Below are 27,820 nucleotides of genomic sequence, written 5' to 3' on the forward strand. Positions count from 1 at the left end.
AATATAAAGTATAACCAGGAAAGAGACAGAGCTAAAGCTTTGCTCTTTCCCCAGACGTTGTGTGTGATTCCTGCGTTGGGGCTGTCAGAATGTCACACTGAGCGAAGGCAGGGGGCTCTGTGTGGCTGATAAGTGAGAAGCTGATTGTGTGGGAAGGTCCCGATTATAGTCATTACAGACTAGGGCACACTGTCTACCTCTGGTTTGTTTCAGCCTCCACAATATCTTGCAGAAGAGTGCCAAACGGTAATTTACACGCTGTCGAAGTGGTTGTTTTTTAATGCTATTTTCCTGATTTCGTTATGATGTTGTATTTCTCTGGGCTCAAGCCATTGGTCATTGGTGGCATTATCAACAGCGAGGGGCTCCGGGTACAGCGGGAGTGAACATCTATCAACACCTTCTAGTTGGTTGTGCACGATCAGCTTTGATCGCATATATTGATGTCTCCCAGGGCAGCGAGTGAAGAGCAAGAGGGACAGTTACGAGTTCAGTGGCCAGTGACATGTAAAATGGACCCCGGGTGGATGAAGGCAGGGCCACCCTCTGAGAGACAGTTTGTTCCTGAGTGAGTGAGGTCCAAACAGCCGTGGGGCAAAGAAGAATTTGAGCTCCCAAAGATGGCTTCGTAGGTTGCTTTTGGGTATGGTTGGAGTGGATGACCTTCTAGTTCTTTCCAATCCTAAGGCTATAGGAGGCCTTAGGAGGCCTCCCCACTATTCCACTTAGGAGGCTAAAAATGAAGCCCGCAGCCATTTATAACCCACTTACTTCTGACCTAACTTGAGTGCTCCTTCTTCTCAACATCTTCTCCTCCCTTGTAAGCTCATTTTTGCCTCTGGACCTGTCTCCTTAAATCCCCCTGCCCTCCCTGACTGCACATACACAAGCTATGACTTCTTTTCGCCTCCAGGTTCTGCCCAGTGAGACTGACTTTCTTTATCTTACCAGCGAGGCTTTCGCACTGACCCCACACCCCTCTGTATCTCCCTTCTCTAAGTTCCTGTTGGACCCACTTGCTTCGCTACACAACAGAGCTGCAAAGTGCTGTTTCCAGGGTGACAGGCAGGACCAGGAAGATGCCACAGTTCCTGGGCATGGGACGAAGCAGCCCACATCCCCCACACAGTGAAAATTCCCCGGGAGAAGAAACCACCAAGCCTTGTAATCCTAAGTGTTTCATCTCGGTGCTTGGTGATTCATTATCTTACAACATAAACAACCAGAAACACAGTGAGAAAAACTATCCCGGGGGTGCAGTCTTTATTGTGAAAGCATGTAGTGATTTAAGTGTTCCAAGATCAGCACAGACCCTTTCAATCTACGCACAGCCATTCTCGCCGTGATTTTTTGAGTGTATAAAATATTTGCCATCAAACTGAGTAATGGGTTTGAGAGTAGCTACTTTAAGGAGCACGGTGAATCTTAGTAAAGAAGGTTTCGAACTATTGAGTGTGGCCTTGAAACGTCGAGACATTGTCCATTATCGTGCAGGAGCCGTCATTCAGCATAGGGACGATTCAGAGTGTGTAAGTGCCACGAAGACAGGACACAGCAGCGTGAGGAAGTGCACGTCCCACTATCTGGAAGTTCTTCCAGGAGGACACAGACAGCACGAGAGGAGACCATGTGTCTGTCTCTGTTCCCAGCCCTGGCACAGCACACAGGAGGCGCTCAGTACATAGTTGTTGCATGAGTGAGCAGACGACCCAAGCTCTAATGTTCCATGCGAGGGTTGGTTATCGCCAACACAGCTGAGCTGGGCGATGTCCCTGCTCTCGTGGCTGATGGACAATGTCTCTGCTCAATCAAGGCCATGTGGAACTGCCCTGTGGGTTTCTCAGTGGTTTGCAGACTTTGTAGCTAAGATGCGCCTCCTTCCCGACATACCTGCTCCCAAATCCTTCCCCCCATTTAACATGTGATCATTTCAGATCCTTAGGGGGTAGGGGTTGGAGTCAGAGAATGTTTTTGAGCAGGGAAATTCCAGCAGCCGGCTGTGCAGAATGTAGGGAATGAGACCTCCAGGTGGGGGATGGGGACCATCGGAGAACAGCGAGAAGACCTGTGTGGCTGGAGCAGAGAGCGAGAGTTGAGTGGTCAGAAAGGCTCATAGGGTCAGGTCACGCCGGCCTTACCAGCCACCGTAAGGAGACTGGATTATGTTCTCGTCCAGGGGGTTCCCAGTGGCCTTTGAGAGGCATTGTCTGATTAAAGTGTTTTCCCATATATTTGAACCTCATGGCAGCCTGGGGTAAAAAAGTCGACTGTCTTTGTTTCCATTTTAGAGATGAAGAAAATGGAACTCCGGGGGTGGGGGGGGGCTGGAATCCAGACCCTCTGACAGCCTGTGTGGGGGGCTGTTCCCTCTCTATGCCGCCTCCCACATGGCTTAAAGGTGGAGTGTCCCTGACGTGGGGGTCTCCCCTTGAGAGGCCCTGAGAGGCTGACCCCAGCGAGCCCGTCCTTGGATAGGTACAAAGCAGCCATCCGGTTTGGGTCTTGGTCCCATCACTGGAGTGTCATATTAAATACTTAGTTTTGGCCGCCACACTTTGGGAGAAGGTGGAGAAATTGGAGAGGTGATAAAAGGATGGGTAGTGTTCCCATGGGAGAAGGCGAATGGAATTTCGGGGTTTGCATTTCTCACTTCCGGCCCTGCCATCCCCCCCCCCCCCCAGAAGCAGCAGCGAGTGGCAGGGCAACAGTGATCCTCAGATAACTGGGGTTTCTCCGTCTCCACAAAGACTGAGCTGGAGCAGATGAACCAAGGGTAGCGGCGTAGAGCGATGGACACCGTCAGCTTCCTTCCAGCGAGCATTGTTAGATCCCTACGCAGACCACGCCGGGTGGTGGCGGAGACTTGGCTCCCAGGGCTGTGCGAAAATTAAAGTTATTCTTCTTAAAAGGTTATGCACAGGCTTTTACAAGGACACCCTGATCTTTCGCAAGCTCTTAACTCTCTGAGGCTGTGGTCCGGGTAGTTTGAAGCCTGCACACAAAGAATGTTTCCCTGGGTTTGGCATAACCTGCCCCTGGGTCCACTCAGGGGAGTTTTGTGCGTGCTTCGTGAAGAGTGACGTTCAGTCCCAGCCTGGCTGGAAACAGCTGTTTTCCACGCTGCTGAGCAATTCCTTTCCAGGCCCTTGTGTCCCAGCCTCCCCTTCCTCATCTGCCCTGTTCTGTTGCAAGCCACGCGGCGTGGCTTGTGCAGTGATTCATTTGGGAGAGAAGAAAATAAAACCAAATAAACCCCATCTGCTTCGTCAGGAGACACCTCCAGACAGACAGATGCCCCCACTTGCCCCCATGGCAGCTGTTTTCAGCCATACGACAGCCCCCAAGGGACCATCCCCTTGTCCCACCGCTTGTCCTGTAAGCAGTGGCCCAGCGGAGACAGAGCGCAGGGTGGGAGGCTGCTCAGACCATCCCATAGCTCAGTGGCACGGCGACCAAGGGACCCTTGTCCCCTGTCTGGCTGGAGCTGCACACCCCTTTCCTGCTGCCAGACCCCATCCGCTCAGGAGACACTCTACCCCGCCTTTCAGAGCAGCCTGGACACCCTTCCACTCCCAGGCCGAGTGTCACCATGATTCTCAATGTTCTCATCATGCCTGTGTTCCGTGCCCTTGCAGCTGGAGCCTGGCGCGGCTGTTCTTCCTGCCAGCCCGTTGGCTTTCGCTTCTCTGCCTCTGGAAGGCAACATCTCAGGGTTCTCCACGGGGGGACCTCACCATACACGAGCCTCGTGCTTCAAGGTCACGCTGGTGGCCAGGGTTCTGGCCATGTTCAGTGGGACTCGGGTGACAGCTTAAGCAGGAGATTAGCATTTGTTTCGTTCACATCTTTGTTCACTCGTTCGTTCGTTCTGCAGGGGCCGCGCACTCTTAGTGAGGAGATGGGATTCAGCAGTGACCAAGACAGGCAAAGTCTCTATTTTGATGGGGTTTGTGCTGGAGAGTGGAGGGGCAGGAGGAAGTGGATAATATATGAGATCATTGCAGAGCTGATAGGAGGAGGAGGGTTGGGGGGCTGGGGAGGCCTCTCCGTGGACTGTGTACAGAGAGCCCGCACATACCAGTCTGCGTGCAGTGGACAGCACCCATGAGAATGGTCATCTCCTGGGACTTCCCACCCGGTGGACGTGTTCACTTTCCACTCTTCTCAGGAAACTCACTGCGCCTTTAATAAACGTAATCAACAAAGCATCTGAGTTAGTGCAAAACTGTTCCGACTTCACCACTAGGAATAAATTAGATACAAAGTTGTATTCGTTCACCAGCTATTTGCTGAGTGCCCTCTGAGCCCTAGGCCCTGTGCAGGAGACCCTGCCCTCAAGGAACTCCAGTCGGGGGGTGGCTGGAAGACGAAGGGCCCCCAGGGATCATCCTGGGGAAGCAGGGGCGGGTGGGGGGGCTGTCTGCCTTTCGGATCTGTAAATGAAACCGACATATTTTCATGTAGCAAAACTGATTTTATTTATACACCTTAAGCAAGTTGAGAGGAGAAGCAATAATCTGCAGAACTGAAGGAGGCTTTCATCTTATAACCATTAATTCTTTTCTTCCTTTCTCAAAAACATGATTCCTCATAAAAGCCAACATTTCATTTTATATTTAAATGAGACTCCATTGACCGTTTTATTAGTAACAACTCACTGTTTAAAATGCATATTTCAGTCATAAGAAACGACTCACTGGGCTTGAGAGAAAACCATCCTATTTAAAGTAGAAGGAAACTCCCTCTTGATCACTGTGGAGCTTTCTTCATCTGGACATTTTAAACACTTTCCAAATAGTCCTTGGAGTTTTTTTTCTTATATAATTGTGGTAAAATACCTACAACGTAAAATCTACCATCTTCACTATTTTTTAGTGTCCGGTTTAGTGGCTTTCAGTGCGTTTCACATTATTGTATGATCAGTCACCATTCTCTGTCCACAGCACTCATTTTGCAAAGAAGTCCTTGGAGTTTTTGCAGCTTTTCTTGCTCACAGGTGTAGTTTATTTAGCTAAGGCACTATACGAGGTATTTCACCGATCTTATCTGATGGAATTCTCACCATAATCTTACAAGGGGGTGCATGTTATATACACGGTTTTTACTGATGAGAAAACAGACTGAGATGGGTTAAGTAACTTGTTTCGAGTTGTGCAGCCAACAGATGTTGGAAGGGACATTTGGCCCCAGCTTCTTCCAAAGCTGAGGCTTTCTCTGTTGTCCTACGGCGATTTTCAGTTAGAAACTGCAATTCTGGCATCTTGCCTTCTGTCAGTAACTGTTTGCAGCACAGATCAGAATACTGTTCACATTTTCTCAGAATCCCAAGCACGTTTCCTTTGTACTTAGATTCTCTTGCTCTGTAAATATGAGACGCCACTGAGCACCCACAGAATAGGCATCCATAAAAACAGTTAAAAATTAAAACCCTACTTTCTTTTTGAAGAAGATTTGGAAACCTAAGGCCCTAAAATGGGAGTACTGTATATATCTCTGGAATGCTCTTCTCCCTCTAGAAAGTCATGCATTGGATCTCAGCTCTCATGGGGGAAGTAAATCTTTTCATTGTTAAATTTACCTTCCTGCGCATTGAAGATGGCATCGCATCTTTCTTCCATGCAAACACACAGACAGACGCCGTATGTTTGCTTCTGAATCTCATCTTTGGCTGCACCGGGGTTGGGGAGGCAGGTCATGGAAATGCCAATATTGTGAGAGGTGTAAGGAAGGGTCCCTGATGTTGGTGCTACCGGACTTGCTGGTGTAAAGGTGCCCTGATTTCGGGTGGGAGGGACAACGAGCATAAAATCACGCACATACTAGTAATCTCTTTTATTCTTGGAAGACAGAGTCTGTTAAGGAACACGGGGCGGAATCGGCAGGAGAAAGCATCCTTGCGCCCTTACCCTTGGTGAGCGGCGGTGCTATATTAAGGCGTATCACTCAGCTGGGAGCACCAACCATATGGTAGGAGAGGGAAGGAAATGTGTTCTTTCTCTAGTTTGACATGCAAATCAGAGGGAAAGCACTGCAAGGCAGGAGCCCACTTGTCATCTTAGCAGAGGGAGGCCCCCCAACACCCGACCCAGTGGCCTCCTCGCAGCCCCCACCTCCCATGACCAGAGGCAGCAGGGTGGTGGGAGTGGTGGGGAGGGTTCCAGAGACCCTCGTGGCAAGAGGGGCCTCGGGGAAGGGGGTCCCCAGGAACCCGCAGCTCCCCAGGAACAACTCACTCATTGACCTGAAGTACAATGAAAAGGACCAAGCGCCTAGCGGATTTTCCGTTTCTCTGTGTGCAGAGCCAGAGCTGCCTCTGCCTGGCCCTCCTCAGGGACTTTCACTGGTTCCGCGTGGACTCCAGGCCTGCCCCCTCTTCTCCATGTAGCCCTTGGCCCTGGCTTTGTCCCTCCTCATCCGCCCAGCCAGCTGCTGCGCCCAGGTGGAGCTCTCTGCTTCCTCCAGCCTCTTGCAAAGGCTGTTCCCTCCGCCTGGAGGACCCCATGTCCCTCATCCCTCCCCCCTTGACTTGAGTAAACCCTGCTTGTCCTTCCTCTCTCTCAGGAAGCCTTCCCTCGGCTCCTGACCCTGGTTGGGCTCCCCTCCTGCAAGCTCCATCCTCACTGGTTCCAGCCACAGCATAGCCTGGAGGCTGGAGTCTCCTGGGGCAACCTGCGGGTTTGAGTCACTGTCATAGCCTCAGGAAGTGTTTGCCGAGGGGATGGGCCACCACACCCCAAGTCTGCTGTGCCTTCCTCCCTGCCTCCCCCTCACTTTGTGTCATCACGTCTATAAATGTGGAAGAAGAGTGGGAGGGAGGGGGTGAGGCTCCCTTTCTTCCCTCTAAAAGCGGGAGAGTGTCTGTCTGCTGAAGTCCTTGTCCTCCAATCCCTGCTCTTCTTTCTTCCCCCCCTTGGAATGTCACCTTCCCAAGGGCAGGGACCTGAGGCCTCTGGTTCCCAGCTTTGGCATTAATACATAGCTCTTTCTCGGGACATGGCGATGCTTGGTGTCCATTTGCCAAATGTATGAATGAATTCATTCAGTGGGCGGCGATGCATAGGATTTCCACATCAGGAAGAGAAAGTTCTCTCTCTCTTTCTGTCTCTGTCTCTGTCTGTCTCTCTCTCTCTCTCTCTCTTTCTCTCTCTCTTTCCTCCTCCCTCTTTTTGCCTTGGAAATATGGAGAAAAAGCTTTTCAAAGGATCTAATCCGAACGAGAAAGGACTCTAAGCTCTTCCCCACTCAGCTCCCCACACCACCAAGAAAGCCTGGCATCTCTAGCACACGCTCACGTGCAACCTTGGTTTAAAGGAGATCTCATGTTTATTTACTGTATAACTAACATTTTGTTTGGTTTTTCAGTGTCATCTGTTTGTTATTTGTTTAATTATATTGATTTGCATACTATTGATTTAACTACCAGATAATTTAAGCTCTTAGGTATTCCTCATTATAATACTCCTGGAAAAGGATTGTTATTAATATTTAGCAGTCAAATGACTAGTGGCTATATATTCCGTGTTCGGGGATTCTGTTTGTCTCCTGGTGTTCAGGTGGAGACTTCTCCACACCTGAGATTCTTCCTGGAAAGTCTCTCGTCTCCTAGCGCCGTCGATGATCTCTGATGGCGCTAGCATCTCAGACTCTGTGACTCTGGTGAGAGGGGGAAAAAACCTGTAATGTCATGTTCTGCAAAACTCCCCTTTAGGATGATAGAAACTGACAGATGTCCTTATTTTTATTCTGCAAAACAGCTCCTTCCTCTCCCAGAGAAGAATCTGTGTTCCTAATCCTAGAAAACTCTTCTCATCTGCTTTGCTGTGAGAACAGTTCTCCAAATTCCCAATTTGGGTTGCTGTGAGCTTGCTTTTACCCCTCCCAGTCAGGCAGGGTTTTGTCTCAGTTACAGGTTTTGTCCCCAGGGGTGGAGGAAAGCGGAAGGAGCTGAGACTCCGAGAAACATCGCTCCGTGGTGGTCAGCAGGTTCAAGAGCCACCGTGCTCCCAGGTCCCCTCGCTGCAAGAACAGGAATTGTCTTATCTGCCTCACAGGCGGGCCTCCATAAACTGGCGCGGTGCTTTCCACATGTTAGGAACACAGTGTTTGCTGTGGGAATGGAACGGGGCCTCATTTGGGGATCTTATTATCTGCAAACCTACCGAACAGATCACAGCTACAAAATTTCAGAAGCAAGTGGCACTTTATTTTCTCCGTGGAAACCTTGGGGGAAATAGATAAACGATACAAAATATTTTCCTTTTGTGAGCTATAATCAGACCATTTGCATCTCCCCATCACTGGCAAAAGGAGCATTTTACACACTTTACGAGTTCTCAGAGAATATTCCTGACCAACGCTGTTGCCTGTGCCGTGCCGTGTGTCGTGCTGTGACTCAGTTGGCTGCACAAAGCCTTCCTCGGTCCTCACGCTGGCGAACGCCACAAACATGTCCATTTTGTCCAGTGTGTGGTACCATGAAAAAGATTGGGAATCTTTGCTCTCAACCGCAGAGTCTAGGTAAATTTTTCTTTCAAATTGATCAGAAGAATAATTTATCAGTCATCACAAATATCCTTTGGCTGAAAATACAATTTTGATAAACTACTTTGACTTTGAAAATAATAAGAGAATGTTCAAATGATAGAAACATTTAAATCTATGACCACAGGAAATAAGTTGGGCCTGGACAGATACTAAGTCATATCCCTGAAGAGATGGGTGTTGAGCACCTTAAGAAGAGGAAGCGGGATCACTTGCATTCTCCTGGGTTCAGTGTGAACACATCATGCCTTTGGTTTTTTCCCCCGTGCTAATTAGATTGTTAAATCCGGAAATATAATAGATATGTAGTTATATTGAATTCGGAGCCAAATGTTATTTATTCCAGCACTTTCGGGGCCTGGCACATAAGAAGTGTTCAGGAAATGATCCTTGAATGAATTAATGAATATCCTTGTAGATGAGATGGAAAAATATGCACTAAATAATACCACAATTAAACGGATAGGTGATTGTCTAAGCAGTCACACCCAAAGGCTGCCAATCGGTATGGATCTGCATAAACCCGAAAGGAAATTTCTAGGGGTTTTCCTCAGGGCTGGCTCAGAACATATTCTTTCCAATATTGAGAGAAAATAGCTTGGATGAAGACACGGAAGGCCTGCTTCTTAAATTTACATATGGCCAGAAGCTATATCCAAAAATAATTTTACTGATAATAAATGATATAACAATTTAAATTTACCCCAACACTGGTTTCTTTTTTTTTTCTTCATTTTTTTTTTTTTTTTTGCTTTTAATTTAATTTTACCACTCACCCTCTTTACTTTAGGGTTTCTGGTTCTGATTGGATCTTGACACTATAGAAGAATGTTCTAGAATCATTTCCAGCGAGTGGGGGGGAATATTCTGTGAAGAAAACGTATCAGTTTTTCCCAGTATATTTGAGGTAAAATATATGTAAAAATGATGAGTCAAAAGTAGGCTTGGGAGAGTGAATTACATAACTTTTTGTAAAAAGTAAGGATAGCTTCTTTATTCTCCTGACTACACTACACATTCTGTTTATGCAGTCTGTGTGAGCCTGGCTTCTTTGGGCTGTGGGAGTCCCCCCTACGCTCCCTGTCCTGTTGTCCTCCCACTGGAGCTGCCTGAGTATAACAGGGCAGAGTACCTCTCTGAATTTCCCAACGTCTTCTCCCAACAAAAATAACTGTCCCTTTTTCCATGAGCCTGAGTCAACAAAATAAATACAAGCCAAACCCAAGGATTATGCCAAGTGACTAAGTCTTTGACACCAGAAGTCAATTCCTTTCATTTTTGTGACAAATCAAATACCTCAGCATCTTAATGTGTCACCAAAATTAATATTTCCTTGCCCAAAGCATTTGACCCACACACTGGAAACCTCTGTGACTTTTCTCCTCAGAAGTTGGCTTTTCTTAGTTTTTCCTCCCAGGTCATTGTACCCACCTCAGTGCTTAGCTTGGTTCACCTTTTCCTTAGGGTCAGGGCTGGGGGCGTCCTGCTGAGCTGTAGGGTCCTGGCTTTTAGTCATCCTGGGCTTTGGAACTTCCCCTAGAACTTAAGTGACCTGAACTGTGGAGGTTTCCCTCTGTTTCCGAAGGGGCTCCCAGCCTTTTGTACTAAATTATACATTTTCCCTACTGGCAGCGCAAGCTGTGATTCATATCTTGTGTAACTCCACAGAGAAAATGACTTTTGACGTTATTTTTTCATGAGCCATTAGAAGTTATTATTAATATCATGTTAATATTCCTATAAGGCTGCATTCAAAGGATTTCTTCTTTATCTCTGAAGTAAGTAGAAATATGTGTCAAATCGCTTACGACGAAATTTCACATGTCAGGAATAGATTAATAACGTGTAAAAATCCAAGTGGGATCGTGTGAAGGGTGGATAACCTTCACAGATGGTTTAAATTCACTACTTTCTCTCCTACAATGCCATCATTTTCTTAGCATGTGATCTTCGCCATTTGCCTCGGATGTCTTAGACTCACTGCAGAGTTCATCTCCTCCTCTGCCTTCTTTGTTCTTTTCACATTTTTTAAGTGGCTGAATGTTTTCATGAAGCATCTGAGGCGTAGTTAACATTTTCCCACATTTTCTGTTTGACAGGAGCAATCACTTATGCCCTACTATATTTAGTCAAGATGAATAATGACATTCATTATTGAGCTATCATTTTAAATATTTTTTGTAAATCCAGGTTTGAAATAGACTTCTATTTTTGTTTACACTTAGGAACAACTAGAAGTCGATGAACTTCCTCACTTGTCAGAACCTCTGTGTCAATTAAGATGCATTTGATTGTAAGCAACAGAAGACAAAGGTCAAATTGGCTTAAATAATAAACGAGACTCATTGGGTGATGTGTCTGGTCACCCAGAGATAGGGTGGGCTCACATTTGGTTTGATTCAGTAAAACAACCATGAGATCAAGACCTTGGCCTCTGCCCTTCTCTTTGCTCTGCTCTCCACAGCTTCGCGCCATAGTTAGCTCCTTCTTGGGGTTCCAAGATGGCTTCCAGTGATGTCTATGGCAATTACTTCCTGGTTCAAGACCTGCACCAAATGCCCTAGTCTTCCTGCCAGAGGTGGAGTTAGTTTTCCCCAAAGCACAAGTTATATGGGGGTGATGTGGGTCACCAAGTAAAAATCAAGAACTTATCAAAGGAAGGGATTAGCTTGGCTGATGAGAGGCAACTCTGGTTTTTTAAAAACACCGTCAGTGTTTTTAAAAAATAACTTACGAGCCGTTCATCTAAAAATGCTGCCTATGGAACATGTTCCTTAGGAAATGTTAAAGTTATTTTGTCTGCTTTCACCATGAAGCTGTCTGACTTTATTTATTTTCATACTATTTGAAGAATTTCTATAATTTCTCACATATGCCTCGTTTTTTTTTTTTTTAAAGTAATCGAAACATTGTAAAGAGTAGCTTCTGTTTAGTATCTTCCACTCAACAGAAAATAAATATTCATGGGAAGAATTACTTTTAAAAATTCTCTTAATCCTTTTCCTACAGAAACTGGATTAAAAACTGGAGTCTTAGTATGGGAGGTGATTTCTGAACTAAAACATAATTTATTTTAAAAGATTTTTTTCCTCCTGAAAATTATATTAGGATAGCAATTTCCTGGAATGTCAGTGAGCATTTTTAATATTCTTTCCTTTTAATAGTTCTTAACTTCTTTCACTCTGACTTGTGTGTCTCCAAAGAGCCCTCTCTGACCACAATTATAAGTAAAGTAGAAATTTGGAAAAAATCTTATTATGTAACTTATATTATTATAATACTACAGAAATAGTAAAACTTCTCTTTCTCTGAAAAAATGTACTCATCTTAAAGAAACAAGGAGAAATATATCTATACTTTCATTTCAGAGGCGGTTGATATTGTAGGAGGAAGTAAGTTTAGGAATGAGATAGTCGTAGGTTTCAGCTCAAGATGTGCGACAAAATTGTCATACGACCTTGGGCAAATTATCTAATCTCCTTCAATCTCAGCTCCCTTCCTTATAAAACAGACCCCTCCCCTAGGGTTTTCAGTTGTCCAAATATGATATTGAAATGAAATGTGATTAGCACGTACTAAGCTCTAAGTAAATCATAGCTATTACAAAAAATATGGGAATGAACAAAAAGAGAAATATCAACATCCAACTGAATTGTAGGATAGTACTGCATGACCTAAAAAAAATGTCTGTCATTGAGTAGTCATGTTGGATTCTTTCACTTTAGAAATACACAGCAAATTTCCTTAAAAATTTCCTATGCGTCAACATCAGTGCTTCGTAGAAAAGCAGTTGCTGTACAGACGTGTCTCCCTATTTACGTAAGTGAAGATACGTGGAGGGGGAGAGAGGCTAACTCCAGCTGGGCAGGAACCATTCTGTGCTGCAGGAGAATGTTCTGTGCTTAGACCTGGGCAAGAGGAGCCTCTGCTTTAGGGGATTCTGTCCTGGCTTCGTGCCAGCTGTGCCCTTTCCCAGGAGGGAGATGTCTGCGGGGTCAGGGACATAGGGCTGAGAAGACCTTCCCACCCAGTGCCCATCCCATCCCCTTTCACACCAGAAATTCCTCTCAAGTGACCTCCAGTGTCCCTCCAGGGCCCATATGGGCTTCTTCCTGGGTCCCTGCTCCTGAGAGCCCGCAGCACTGCTGGTGGAATGTCCCCAGGCCCGTGGCACGTCTGCGTGCAGGTGTGCAGATGGAGCATGGACATGAGGGCCGAGGTCCTGGACACTCAGCTATGGGACAAGAAGTGGTGGGGGAGTCCCCTCTCTTCATGCCACCATCTTGGGAGGAGCCCAAGAATTCAAAATTCAAACCTGGTAGGAGATGGAACATATTTAGTCATTTGTTGTTTTGACTTATTATAACTTTACTTATAAAAAAAGTTGTTTCTTCATAGACTAGAAAGATACTATGTCCTGGGACATACTGTCATTGTCACCAGCTGAGAGGCTGTGGGGCCATCACTTAATTCTCCCATCTGTAAGCAGAGGGCTGGCTAGAGTGTTCGTTCTCAGATTTTGCCTAACCATTAGGATTTCCAGAGGCTTTCAAAAAATGTACGTGGTTCCCGGGCCCCACCTGCCTGGCAATGGTGTTTTCGTAGAACCGGGGAAGAGGTGGACCATGTGTGCGTATTCCCCGGGGACCTCGATAATCAGTTGGCTTTGGTGACCACACCACTAGACGGACTTTTGTGTTAATCTGTTTACTTTATTTAATCCCCACTTCAAAGATTCTTTTCCAGTATATCCAGAGATCAGGGACTAGTGTTCACCAGGAGACGTTTTGTCTGTTGGATGTCTTTTACGATTGTCGTTAATGATTTTAATCGTCCCATACAAAGCCTGTGACCTCCGCCCACCTGGGAGGCCCACCCAGACCTCTGCCTGGCCTGCGCAGGGGCTGGGATGGAGCCGCAGTTCAGCTGAGCGATGTCCTGTAACACAAAGAACAAAAGATCTTCCCCTGTCCCTCCCCACCACCTGCCTGAGCCAGGGGTTGTACTTGCCAAGTCCAAGCTCACTGTAATACAGAGAGGCAGCCGTGGGGTGTGTTGCCTTGACTTTGTCGCTGTGTTATCGTTAGGTTCCAAGTTTGTTTTGGGTGCATGTTAAGAAAAGAAGAAAGAGCAGGCAGACGTGTGTCTGAAAGGAAGGAGAGGCTGGCGCATGGCCGGGGGCTGGGTGCTGGGGGAGTCCATGGAAACTTGAGGGGGGTCAAGGGCAGGTCCTTTACCGTACCAGAAATCCCCCCAAGTAGCTGGCGCTTTCTCCAGTCAACGTGCTTGCTGTTGATGGGCATGAGACGGTCTCTCCAACACGTACAGTATATTTTCTGAAGACAAGTACTCAGTCAATGGTATTCTAATTCTGGACATGTGGGAAAGAGACCCCAGAGAATGCCAGAGACTGTTTTCTTTCTCACAATTCCTCTTTCTGTTAGAGGAAAAGATAATATTGGTAAAAAGAGTAATGAACTTGACATTGTGCAGGACTCCAGTTTTTCCATCACTCCCTATTAAGGGCTCCTGAGTCAGCCTTATTCTCCAAGGAAATCCAGGCGTTTTACACTCTGGCCAAATTGACTTTCTCCACTTGTTCATGACGAAAGGGAAAAGTGTATACGAACTGTCCACTTGGGAAATTAAAAGTGGAGTGAAGTGAAACTCCATGTTTAAAGTTACAGCGTTGGTGAGAGCGGGGAGGTCGGGACTGCAAGCAGGGTTTACAAGGAACTATTTCACATTGCTCAAGTTCAACATCCCCGCAAAGGAAAACATCACCTTTGCTCTTTTTAGAGCTGGATTTTTTGCACTTGTGTATTGCTTCTTGGTTCCTTTGGCATAAAACCCACACAGGTGACCTTGGCAATGGAAGCCCCTGTCTTGCTGGTCCCCATCTACTCTGGGAGGGACCTGCCATCCACCTGAGTGTTCTGTTCCAGCCACAGCACCCTCCTGCGTCCGTGTCTTTGCAGATGCAGTTCCCCCTCTCTGGCATGGTCTTTTCCCTTGCCTTCCTGTGCAGAGCTCACTTGCCAGTACCCGGAGCGCAGGTCACTCCTGGGGTGCAGCCCTGCCAGAGTGCCCGGGGCAGAGTGCAGCCCTGGAGCAGGCCGTGCTTGCATAGCTCCGTGTCTGGCTGGCTGGGACGCTGGCCATGCTGTATCTCGATGTTTACGTGCACATCTATCTTCCCACACTGGCCTAACACCCAGCGGGTTTCAGGGACTCTGTTTTATTTATCTTTATTCCTCCACTGCTTAGCCTCATACCTGACATGCATAGATCCTCTCTCGGTGTTTTAGCAAGACTCAAGTCTGTGGGTTTTACGTAAGCTCTCTGCAAATAGTGTGCCATGATGCTGCTCCTATGACTCTTGGGTGCAGTGGACTTTGAGCAAGGGTGACGGTGGGGTCATGCAAGGGCAGTAAGGGGTCATGCTTTTTCCCTGCCCCTCACCTGCCCCAGTCTGCACCGCAGTCGGGGCCTCCCTGTGGGGTGGTTGCTCGTGATGTCTGAGCAGCTATCGCAGGAAGCAGAGCTTCTGTGTGCTTATTCGTTACCAAAAAACACTAGATCTCCAGATGCTAAGACCACCAGCAGTACCACCCTTCACCCGCAAGAATAAAAAGAGAAGGGGAAAAAGATAAATGGGGGAAAGCCCCAGCAGGTGGCTCATCTAGCCCCACACCCTTCTGTAGGATCGATCCCCTTCTGCAAGCCCCCAGCCCCCAACGCTTCCCCCAAAGCTCCTGAAATTAACCAACCATCGCACATCCCTCGGGGGCTCCCGCTGCCTTCTGAGGTTGCACGCAGATGCTGGGAGAGAATCCTGACTCAGACTTTTGCCTGCTTTTCAGGAGGCGCCACACTTTGCTCCTTCCTCCACCTTATTCTTTCTGTTTCTCTACCCCTCAAATGTTCTTGGCATCCTTTCCCTGCGCTAACTCCTGCTGCCAGGCTCTCTGCCTGCGGTGTGGATCAAACAGGCTTCCCTCCGCCCCCACCTCCCCAGCCTCTCGTGAAACAGCAGCTCCAACGCCGTGGATCCTGCAACCGTGGGGCTTTAGACTGGGCTTCAGGAGACAGGCCGAAAAGTTCCCATCTGCACATCTGCACGCAAGGGTTGTGCACGTGCACCTCTCCCCACCCCACCTGTCGCCACTGTTGCATTGTTGGCTTCCTGATATTAACATAACTTTTTTAAAAAGAAACTCTGAAGAGTCCAAAGATTTAGGAAGAAGCAGCATGTTTCCATCTTTGGAAATACCTTTTAGAGGGCAGATCTTCCCTTTGCTTCAAAAATATGTTAATAAAAATAGTTGTCACTACGTGAACAGGGGAACACTTTTGAACCACTTCTGAATTGTTTATTGCACTGGTTTTCCCCCCTCCCCACCTTTTTTTATATGTTTTTGTTTGTTTTCTATTCTTTGTTTTTTAGTAGCAGAATCCTTTTAAAAAATAAATTCGTATGTAAAATTACAATATATAAACAGGGAAGTTATAGTGTTTTATCAGTGTGAACTTATAATTTCAATTGTGTAACATTTATGTAATCTAGATTCTATCAGTGCAAACACAGATGAACATGGTGGTGATCTCTGCACTGTTTGCATTTGGTACCGATTGCAGCTGGGCCCGTGCAGGTTGTATTTCATTACATCTCTAAAGGATTTGTTGAGAACCTGGGGGACTTAAGGGGAAGCAGACTGAAAAGCACTGGTCAAAAGTGACCTTGGTGGAGTCCAGCCATGGGACTAATATGCCGTGATGCTTGAGGGAAAAGATATTTATGCCTGGCTCTGAAAAGGCAGAGTCACCTAAAAAGTACTTAGTGGCCTGTGTGTGACCTCACCCTGCCCCGGCCCTCTCTGTCCTTTGCCTTGCAGACCGGGGCCACCACCTGGGCACATCAGCTGCTCTGCTGAACACAGGAGAGCGGCGACTGCCATGTTCCCCCTCCCCGGCCACCCTTGGGTTATTGTCAGGGACATTGCATGTGTTTGGATTTCTCCCGGCCCCTCATCCCTCATGACACAGTTGCTTTCCTCTAATGCCCTTTTAAACTCTGGGAAAGAAAAGTAGATGAATAGCAACTAGTTGATGAGCCACAACCCATTCATAGTGTCATTCCTGAGAATTATGGCGCTGGAAGTTTCTTAAGATTTTCAGTTATCATAATCTTTTATTAGCAGGATATAATAAAACTATAAACTCAAACTGCCTCAGCATTTAACACCTGCCTACCATAAAATGTGGTTTGGGAGAGGTGATGTGTATAACACACCCTTTCTTTTAAAAAAAATCATCAACAAAGCAAAACACGGTCTTCTTTCTAATCATGAATCCAGTCTCAGTTATGAAGAACTTTGCTCTTTCTCGAGAAAGAGCAGAGTGTCTCTCTCCATTTTCTGTTGCTTCTAACAGAATACCTGAAACTTGAGTAATTTATAAAGAAATGGCATCTCTTTCTTACAGTTATGGAGGCTGAGAAGTCCAAGGTTGAGGGGCCACATCTGGTGATGGCTCTTGCTGGTGGGGGCGCAAGGTGGCGCAGGGCATCGTATAGTGAGGAGGCTGACTGCGCCAGCTCTTCCTGTCCTGATAAAGCCACCAGTCTCACTCCATGATAACCCATTAGTCCATGAATGGATTAATCCACACAGGAGGGCAGAGCCCCCATGACCCAATCACCTCTTGAAGGCTCCACCTCCCAGTACTGCCACTTTAGGGGTTAAATTTCAACGTGAGTTTTGGAGGGGACAGATATTGAACCATAGCACAGAAGTGCCCCTGTTATACACACTGATGGAGATTATGATAAAATAAGATATTACGTTAAAAAACACATACAGGCCGGGCGAGGTGGCTCACGCCTGTAATCCTAGCACTCTGGGAGGCTGAGGTGGGCGGATCGTTTGAGCTCAGAAGTTCGAGACCAGCCTGAGCAAGAGCGAGACCCCATCTCTACTAAAAATAGAAAGAAATTATATGGACAGCTAAAAATATATATAGAAAAAATTAGCCGGGCATGGTGGTGCATGCCTGTAGTCCCAGCTACTCGGGAGGCTGAGACAGGAGGATCGCTTGAGCCCAGGAGTTTGAGGTTGCTGTGAGCTAGGCTGACGCCACGGCACTCACTCTAGCCTGGGCAACAGAGTGAGACTCTGTCTCAAAAAAAAAAAAAAGAAAAAAAAAAAAAAACATATACAACTAACCACAAACACCTGCACAAATTCCCAACATGTAAGTGCTTAACAGATGTTTTCTTCCATTTCAATGTGCCTGATTGTCTGGATCTGACCTGGGCTGATGGTGTGACAACATTAATTACTGATGTGCAAAAATTAAAGAACACTCGATTCCACACCACCATCTCTGAGTGTGGGCACTTTCCTAGAATATTGAGGAACATTTTACAGTATGAATTCAATCCCCCTAAGTCTAAAAGTGAACTGATGTTAGACAATTGTTCAAAACAGACTTCACTTTCTCTATTTTTCTCCTTACTATTTTTATCCCATGTTTTTCTCTTACACTTGGCTTCCCGCTGTCTAAATCAGTGTCACCATATTCCAGCTTCAGTGGGACGCCCAGGATCATCTGCACCTGTGTCCCAGACGCCTCATTACCTGGTTGGAGCGAAGGTGGCAGCCCGGGGTCCTCCCCTTTCCTTACTAGTAGGCCTGAGTCTCTTTGTCGGTGTGGAACCAGGCCCTGCAGCTGAGCCAGCCATTCGGGGCACCGAGCGAATTGGCACAGTCCTGGGTTCGAGTTGTGAAATATAGAACCCTTGATATGGGCCTCAGCTCAAAGCAAGCACAGGACATTGGTGGTTGGAAAGAAAAAGGAAATGATCTCTTTTCCCTAGATCCCAGCACATTATTTTGGTTCCCTTTCACTTATGCTCACATAAACGCAGGTGTTCAGAGCCAGAAGTCTCGAAGATGCTTCCTGAATCCAAGCCCTATCTCTTCAGTCTGGGGTAGAGAGTAGGATGTGGCTGTGGGATTCGGCTCAGGCAGTCTTGGCACCTGGTTATGTGTCGTCGACAGTATTCATACAGCAGTGGCTTCTGCAGTTGCATTGTAACATCCACCGTGAACCTGAATCAAACCTGAGATTTCCCTTCTAAGCTGCCTTTGGGTGTGTGTTCTCACATCAGTGAAGCTGGTAAGTCCAACTTACATGAGTTCGGCTGTATCCAAGGCAGGTGAGCACCTTCATGTTCTCCATGTTAAAACAGCCAGAGAAATATATGTTACCCTTCCACAAAGAGTTACCAAAAAATCTAAGGAAGGAAAAGACAACACTCCCCGAAATGTGTTTGATATGTCAAAGCCTTACTAAGAAATATTAGAAGAAATATCACTAATACTACTAAGAAATATTAGAATCAGTTGAAGTTTGTTAATTTTTCATACTCTTTTCTTGAGAGGAGTAATGTATTGGCCATTTAACTTTGAACCTTTATCCTCAGGACACCCCGAATCTTACCTTTAAAATCAGACCTGTTATCAAGTAAATGTATTCAGCCAAGATAAATTTTAAATGGACACGAAAAATTGTGGAGTTACCAACTCCCAAGTATCTGCAGTTGAATCCTTTCAGATCCCCTGAGATTCTCAGTCATTTAGTAACTTACTGGTGGTTCTCAAACTGCTGCACATTTGAATCCCTTGGGAAGCTTAAAGAAAAAAAAATCTTTATGCCTAGACCATATCCCAATCTCCAGGAGTGGACCAGGTATCAGTATATTTTAAAACTCCTTAAGTAACTCTAGCACGCAGCCAATCTTGAGACCCTCTCGCTGGTAACTTGTCTTGATGATAACAGGAGAAGGATAGAAATATACAGTGAAGTCTTCTAACTTTTTTTGACTTACGTATGCAACTTTTGAGCGTCTGTAGCCTGTGTGATTTTTGGAAGGCCAGAATTAATTGTTCATTCACTCATTCATTTATTCTTTCTTCCACAAACATTCATTGAGTGTTTGTTATAGCCAAACACTGGATTTTTCACACTGAATTAAACTTAACTTATTTCCCCTTTGGACTAAAGACCATCATGCCTCAGTTGGACCTTCTGGCGCCATCCCAGACATGAGCAAGTCACTTGGACAATTTACTATTTGTCCAGGGCGTTACAGAGACTAATTATGGGAGAAGGGAAAGCAGGTCTTTTCTGTGTAAATGATTTCGTATCCCAGGAAATTCTATTCCATGTCTAACTGACAAACTTGGCTTCTGTCTAGCAAGGACTATTCTAGAGAACACCAGATATGGGCTTACTCATATATACCTTAATGCACTTTGCCTCGTTGTAAGTTTAGATTCATTGATTGTTAGAGTTGGAAAGGACCTCGGGGAGTTTCCTGTCTGGCTGGTTAATTTCTAGATAAGGAAACTGAGACCCTGGAAGGTGATGTGACCAGAACATGGTCACATAGTTGAAGACTGAACCAGCACCTCCATACCCTTCCCCTGGTGTCATTACAGGCTCTAACACTGCCTCCCTACATAAGAATGTGGCTACAGCCTCACCCTACTGTGTACTGCTCTGAACGAAGGTTGCTCCAGATAGTCCTAAGAAAATATGGTCAGCTATGCACAAGGGTTTTTATTGATGTTTGTTTTACAGATTCAAAGCAAAACTCATTTCACAAAGAGAGTATCAGCATGTGTACAGTACTTACTCCCTAAAAAACAAGAACAACAAAACTGGCTTGCAGTTTTTGGCTAATTGACTTTGTTCCTTAGTTGCCCATTTAGATCTCTGTCTGCTAGCAGAAAAGAGAGGTGATTTGAAGCCTGAGATTTTGAATTCTTGTCACTCCTGAAGTGGCCTATATTCTTAATAGACAAGATCTCTCTCCATGTATACAGTAATGTGATATGCATATACGAGATGTGTATATTTTACATAAACACGTGTATTTATGTGTGGATAGATAGATAATAAGACCACATATTTTAATGTTCATTTAACAAATGAGGAAATCAAGTCAGAGAATATTGAATGACTTGTTTAAAATCTTTGCAGTTAGATGTGTCAGACCTAAGATCCAACCTAATCTCCTGACTTCTTGTGTGGTTTGACTAATGAGAATGTGTTTCTTTGTGTGTAGCATTATGGATGTATTTTGGGGAACCAGGTGTTAATGATCTTGATGAAGAGCTTTTGTACAGCACCTCTCTGTAAAAGTTGGGCCGTACAACAGCCTAGCATCCTTTCTCTCTGTGGGTTCAGCGAGAGAATGAACCCCTGATGCTTGACATGTTCATTGTATATACTGAATTAACTTCTCTCCTGTGCAACTAGAATGGTGCTCTGTTTGGGAGAATTGAGAAAACAGTCACTCGAATTGTCTTCTGTGTTCTATGGTTCAGATAAAGAACTCCAGTGGAGGAAAAACTGGAAAGTGAAAATCTTCTCACACTCTAGCACTTTCCAAGGTACCTACTTATTGGTTTGATATGTGTCCCTCTAGACCTTTATCTCTGTATATAAAATCATGTAAATGTGTATACACATATGCATATCAACAGATACTTGGGATGCAGTGCAGTGTGTACAGCAAGGTGATAAAAGAACTTGGGTGGCCCAGAGGAAAGGTGATCGGTACTGCAAGCTGTGAGAAATAGCAAAGGGTTCTCAGCGGAGGTGATGTAGAACTGAGTCTTAAAGTATCCGTTCAGTAAGAAATTAGGAGAGGGATGGGCACACCCATGTGGCTAAAGGAGGAGAGAGTGTGCGAGAGCTGCTTGTGTTCAGTAAAGTTTTGATGTGGAGCAAGGGTGGAGGATGAGATGGGACGGGCAAGTGAAGACCAAGTAACAAGACTTGTCAATCATACCAGTCACTTGAACTTTATTCCATACTACAAGGAGTCAGGGATAGATTTGAAGCTAAGGAGTTTGATACATTTTGCATTTTGGAGTGATCACTCAGGAGACAGCATGGAGAGTGGTTAGGAAGAGAGTGAGACCAGAGGGAGCTCGGGAGAACAATTGGCTGGTGATAAACTAGGAGTGATCATCTGTGGAGAGGAATAATAATGCCTCCTTTATGGGGTTGTTGTGAGAATGAAATGGGGTAACATCTGCGAATGTGGCAGTTACATTATAAAAATGAAAGGTATTATTTTTAATACCATCTGGCCGATGTTTCAATGCTGTCGCTTTTCTTGTGACTGGCAATATCCCAATATTCTCAGCATCAGTCCCCATGCTGCTTATGTGCGAGAGAAAGAAAAAAAAAAAAAAACCTGACCCAAGAAAGGAGGAAATGATTTTTCTAAAAAATTCAAATAAACATTAAACATTTACTTAGACAAACAAGAGTGTTTGTGAAGACCTCACACTAGTCTTCAAATATTTGAGGCAATTCCATTGCCAGTGAACCACAGCCTCTTTTTTGTGTGAATAACATTTTAACTTTGTGATCTGTTTAGAAAAAGCGAGAGTAGTGGGTGGTGAATGACCTAGTCCTTTATAATCTTTCCTGCATGGGGTCTGGGGGAACTTGCTTGTCCCCAGAGGGAGGACTTTCCCGGACTAGAGTGTGAACCCGGAAGTGACTGAGCGGAGGACCGGAAGCTGGACCGGAAGCTGGGCACAGTTCATTGACGTAACTTACGCCTCACACCCTAAGGGGAGAAATGGCTGCTATCCCTGCCCTGCCCTCCCGGATAATCAGTTTGTCTCTTGTGTGTCCCTCTGATTATATTTCCTTCCATTTCTTGTCCGCTTATGGTTTGTTATAACCCGAGTAGATAAGTGGTTATTTCCAGAGACTGTTGATACCAAGGAAAGGGATTTTGTTGTCTCTTCCTTTCTCAGAACACCTCATAATTGCTGCCATAGTCTACCTACCCCCATCAATGAACCATGATATTATAGAGTAAGAAAAAGCAAGAAATGCTGAACATTTTTTCCCTCTCCCCTTCACTTCTTTGCTTTGCTTTTTCTTTCTTTCAAATTTTTTTTTTTTTAACTTTCCTCATTTGACATGGAGTTAAAAATTTATGAATCCTTGAACTGTGAAAAATGAGGCTGGGCGGGGAGATGATGTTGCTAGGACTTCATAGAAGGGTATGCATTCAATAGCTTGCCTGTCCTTTGGGTCCTGATGTTCCCTCCAGCTTGGGGGCTTTGGAATGGGGCCTACTTGTGCATTTGGTACTGACTTTTTTTTTTTTTGGCATGAATTTTAAAATGTTTTCCTGGCTCTTTCTGGGGTTTTCTTGCTTGGCTGTCAGTTACCATGCAGGCTGGAGTTTGGATCAGTGTCCGTGCGCTGTTTTCCCATTCAACTTTTCTCTTTCTGCCTGAGTGACTTCCCCCTATCCACTTCTGTCAATTATTAGGAATCATGATGGCTTTAGGGTAGGTTGCCATATAAAATATTTGCCCTCTGTACATAGATGTATCAGCTAATGTTTACTTTGGGCCTGGTAGATAAGCGGTGAAAATTAAGTTGAGGTTCTTTTTATCACCTAAAGTTGCTTTCAGTGACATTATGATTGCTTTGAATTATGCACATTGTAGAAGGGTTTGTTGTTTGGGGGGCGAACATTTCTCATGCACAGAGATCCTCTTGGCCATGCTTTGGAAAGACTGAGTGTTGACCTACAGAGGTTTAGCTGGGCAAGTTGATAGAATCTCAGCCCTCTGTTTGCCTGCGACTAACATCTCTGCCTTTATTCTCCCTTTTGGTGACACAAGCAGATATGGACTGATGAGAGGCCCTTTCTAATTATTATTTCTGGACTCTTAAATATTCCTTTCACTTCTGAACATGTCTTTTTCTCATTCACTTTGACCCTCTGGGATTTCATCTGTTAGGATGTTTACAATCAGGTATCTTGAGAGCATCCACTAGATTCAAGTTAGTTCAACAAATCTTGGCACACCTAGAAGTAGACAATTATATTTCTAGAGATGAAATTAATACCCTGACTTAGGGTGTTATAATTTTATACAAATAACTCTGAATTTATATGAGTTCTTGGATATTCTCATTATAACTTAGTTAAGATGAAGTTATCAGGTAATTGCTTTAACATGGGCTTGCGAGTCAGAACAGACTGACTCAGAATAGAGTCTCAGCAATGGCAATTCTGAGTTATGTGACCTTGGAATACTTATTTAAACTGCTGGGATCGTCTCCTCTCTTTTTTTCCTCCCTCTTTTAAAAATGGAGAAAATAATACTTACTTTGTAGGGTTGTTGTTAATAGTAGATGAAATACTTAAAAGTACTTAGTATAGTCCTGACACATAGTTAACACTCAATAAATGGTGCATATAAAACAACTATGTAAGTAAGGCCTAAAGAAAGTTATAACATTAGCTCATCACTAGGTTTAGATTTGTTACATCCCAGGGGAATGAGGAAATTGCCTCTATCACAGAAGAGTCGCAGTTGAAATGTTTAAGAAAACAATGTAAGGGATGCTGTCAAATTTTCCTAACATAAAAAAGGTAGACTATGAGATCTATAGGCTGGAAAGCATGACTTCACGCACAGAAAAATTCTGGAACTGAAAATTAAGCAGATGGTTTGTGATCATTTAGTAAAGACTGTAGTGGTTGCTAGGAGTTAACATGGGTTTACTAAGAACAAATCTTCCCAAACATCCCATTTCCCTTTTAAATAGTACTATGTGATGTGTAGAGCTGAGGAATTCCATTTCAGCACAGCATCTAATTGTCTCCTTATGTATGGATAGGATGGTAAAATATGTGCTAGAAGATAGTACTGCTGGGTTTGCAACTAGACAGTAATTGAAGCCAGCCGATTAATCTCATGGTTATCTTGATGGGGGTCTCTGGTGGAATGCCATGGAGCTCTGACATATGCCCTTCCCATTTAAAATTCTAGTTAGGAATTTGGATGAAGACATGTAGGATGGATGTGTACCAAATATGCAGATGGCCCAAAGTTGGGAGGGATAATAAATACTATAGATGAACAAATCAAGATTCTGAATACTGCTGGTCATCTGAAACACTGCATGGAATCCAAGAAGATTGAGTTTTAACAAAGCTAAACGTGAAGGCTTGACTTTAAGCTCAAAAGATCAAGTCTGAGTAAGAAAGGAGATTATGTTTGGTAGAGTTCAAGTAAAAACGATCTGCTTTTTATTTGAACCTAAGCTTCATTTTCATTCATTCAAGAAATATGTAGCAAATGAACTACCTGCCATGCACTTGCTTGGCATTAGGGAGACAGTAGTGAACAAAACAGTCAAAAATTCCTACCTACATGGAGCTTATATTCCTTATGTGCCAACATTTTTGCAGCTGCTAAAAACAAAAAAAGAGAACTCAATGTTAACATCTATTTGTAGAATTATAATATCCAGCTCATGGTGGTTAGTAGTTCTACTTTATTATTTAATATTCTATTTTTTTTTAAGACAGGGTCTCACTCTGTCTCCCTGGCTGGAGTGCAGTGGTAGGATCATAGCTCACTGCAGCCTCAAACTCTTAGGCTCAAGCGATCCTCCTGCCTCAGCCTCCACAGTAGCTGGGACGACAGACGTGTGCCACCACACTTGGCTTATTTTTCTTATTTTTTTGTAGAGATGGGGTCTCGCTGTGTTGCCCAGGCTGGTCTCAAACTCCTGGCCTTTAAGTGTTTCTCCCTCCTCAACCTCCCAAAGTGCTGGGATTACAGGCCTGAACCCCTGCATTCGGCAATACCCTATTCTTGAGACTGTATTTTATGCTGGGATCATTACTTCCAGTTCTGAATACCGTAGTCTGGACAAACAAGAGTGACAAAGAGTGATGAGAAAAATATAAACAATGTTGTAGGAAGACTGGTCAACAACAAGAAGAGATAAGCAGTGGCATTATATCCCTCAGATATGTACGATGAGGAGGAAGAGGGCATGCACTAGCTCTGTATTACTCTCAGGAGTCGCTACTAGTTACCAGGAGGTTGATTTTCTACTAAACACGAGACAGACTGCCTGAGAAGTGTTCTAGCTGTAGCCTGTGTGAGCTCCAGGAAGCCCTAGACTGTCTCTTGTGTCTTGTCCTTCACTGAATTCATAATACCTAGGACTGTGCCTGGTACATGGTGGGCACCCAGCAGATGTTTGTTGAATGAATAATGAAAAGAGGGGAGGCGGCATGTGGGAAGCATTTGCATGGGATAGATCCTCAGCTAGTGATGGTGCATTCGTCCTAAATGTATGGATTATGCACATTATACCATTTTGTGCAAATAACCTAAGTGCTAAAATGACGTTAAAACTCTAAGTTCAGCTTTTGTATATGATAAGGAGTCTGAGGGTGGAATAAAGAACCTGAGAACAGATGTGGGAGGCCAGCATGTTTTCTTTTTCCGTATTCGAACAGCTCCAAGTTAATTAAACCACTTTTCTTAAGAGACATTTAAGAGGCCATTTTAGGATTTATTTGAAATTTCTCAAGTATGCTTATTCACGCAATACCCATGCCTGCTCAATGCCCATCATTTTCTTGAGGCCTTCCCCATAATTCTGCCCCATACGGGGCCGTGCTTTCTCTGACCTTAAAGGCAAATCCAAAGAGTTTAGCGTTTAATTCTTTTCTAATTGCTTCATGGATCTGTGTCTAGATGATATGCTTTTTGAGGGCAAAACCTTATTTTATATAATATTTATCTTCTCTTCTTCCAGACACATAGCAGAAACTCGGTAAATGACAATTGCTTAATCACTTGATTCCTTCATGAAGGAATCGTGAAGAGGGCTAGATAGTGGAAGTATCTTTCCAGCCACTGTTCCACTGCTGTGTGGGGTTGCTCTGCTATCTGCAACACATCTCTGGAATGTTCTCGTGGGTTCAAATTAATTTCTTGTTAGCACTCACATAAGATGTGACGGGTTAAAATAGGTTTTAACTTCTCAATCCCATGCATCCAAGGAAGGAACTGTGGTCTTCATTTATTAGAGTCTGATATTTTGGGCTAGGCAAGTGCTTTGTTCAGAGTTGATTCTTTGCATGTAGTTGGTTCTGTATTAATGACTGAACTCCAGGGCTCTAAATAGCCTTCTTGGTTCAAGCTCCAAGGGGAGGTAGGACTGCAGGTGCCATACTCGAAACCGAGTTTAAAGGCTGATTGAATGATTCATGTAACCAGGGTGATCAGAGTTAGCACATGAAATGACAGGGTGCTCAGTTACATTTGAATTTCAGATAAACAACCAGGCCGTCTTTGGGACATACTTATACTACAAAAGTATCCACTGCGTATCTAAAATTCAAATGTGACCGCCTGCCCTGCATTTTATCGGGCATAATCCCATAATCCCATTCTTCTCATCTCCCCGTCAGCCTAGCTCTTAATTAACTCCCAAATTAACTTGACTGGAAGAAAATATTTGTGTTCATTGATTCCAATGGCCAATTTGTAAAAATTTCCAAAAAGTGAAGATTTACATGATTGTATACTTTTGGTGGTCATATTCAGGTATATCTAATCATGAAAATGCCACTAATGTGTAGGATCTTGACAGTCCCAAATTAAGCTCTCTTGGTTTCCTTAGTGGTATAATTTATTTGGTCCATATAATATAGAGCTTATAATACTTTGCTCAGGTCGTGCAGCAACCACTGCTGGCAAATAAATAACTAGGTTCTATGCATTTGCGTCAGGTCAAATGTGATTGTAGCATAATCTGTGGTTGCAGCTCCTACAAAACAACTGCATTAACTAACAAGAGCATAGAAATCAAAGGAGAGCGCTGCTCCTCTTAGTTCATTACCTTGTTCTCTTCTTTCAGCTCGATGGGAAGTTTTTATTACTGTTCATTCCACCTTGTAAACTTCTTTCTGTGGGGAAGACATCACACACTTAGGAAAATTGCCTCCGTTTTCCCTAACTAAATAATGTTGCTTCTTGCTGTTGAGTGACAACCACCTTTAAACGTCATCCATTCACTCAGCAAATATTTATTAAGCAGATCTGTGCCAGGCAGGGGGGGAAACAAAGTAAATAATGTAATCCCTGCTTTCAAGGGGTTCAAGAATCTGCATGTTACATGCTTATTTTTTAAATGGTTCCGAAGTCATTTCAGTGACAGGTTTGTGGTAATTGAATAATGAAAATGATTCTTCTTTTAAATGCTTTCAACAATAGCGAGGCTTTTGTTATGAGCAGAAGCTGCTCCTGATGGATAGTTCTAGCGGGTAGAATTTGGCTGTTGTCTTCTGCCTTGGTTATTTACTTAGGACAATGCTGTTCAGAGTGTGGTCCGCAGACTGGAAGGGTCAGCA

At 44.5% G+C, this 27,820-nt stretch overlaps 1 protein-coding gene across 3 annotated transcripts in view; it reads left to right on the plus strand.

The window, feature by feature from the left end:
• The window catches only part of CAMK1D (calcium/calmodulin dependent protein kinase ID), a 294,987-nt gene that overhangs the window by 164,135 nt on the left and 103,032 nt on the right, over positions 1 to 27,820 (plus strand). The gene's annotated exons all lie outside the window — the stretch shown is intronic.

The sequence above is a fragment of the Eulemur rufifrons genome, chromosome 25, assembly GCF_041146395.1.
Source record: "Eulemur rufifrons isolate Redbay chromosome 25, OSU_ERuf_1, whole genome shotgun sequence".
Lineage (NCBI taxonomy): Eukaryota > Metazoa > Chordata > Mammalia > Primates > Lemuridae > Eulemur > Eulemur rufifrons.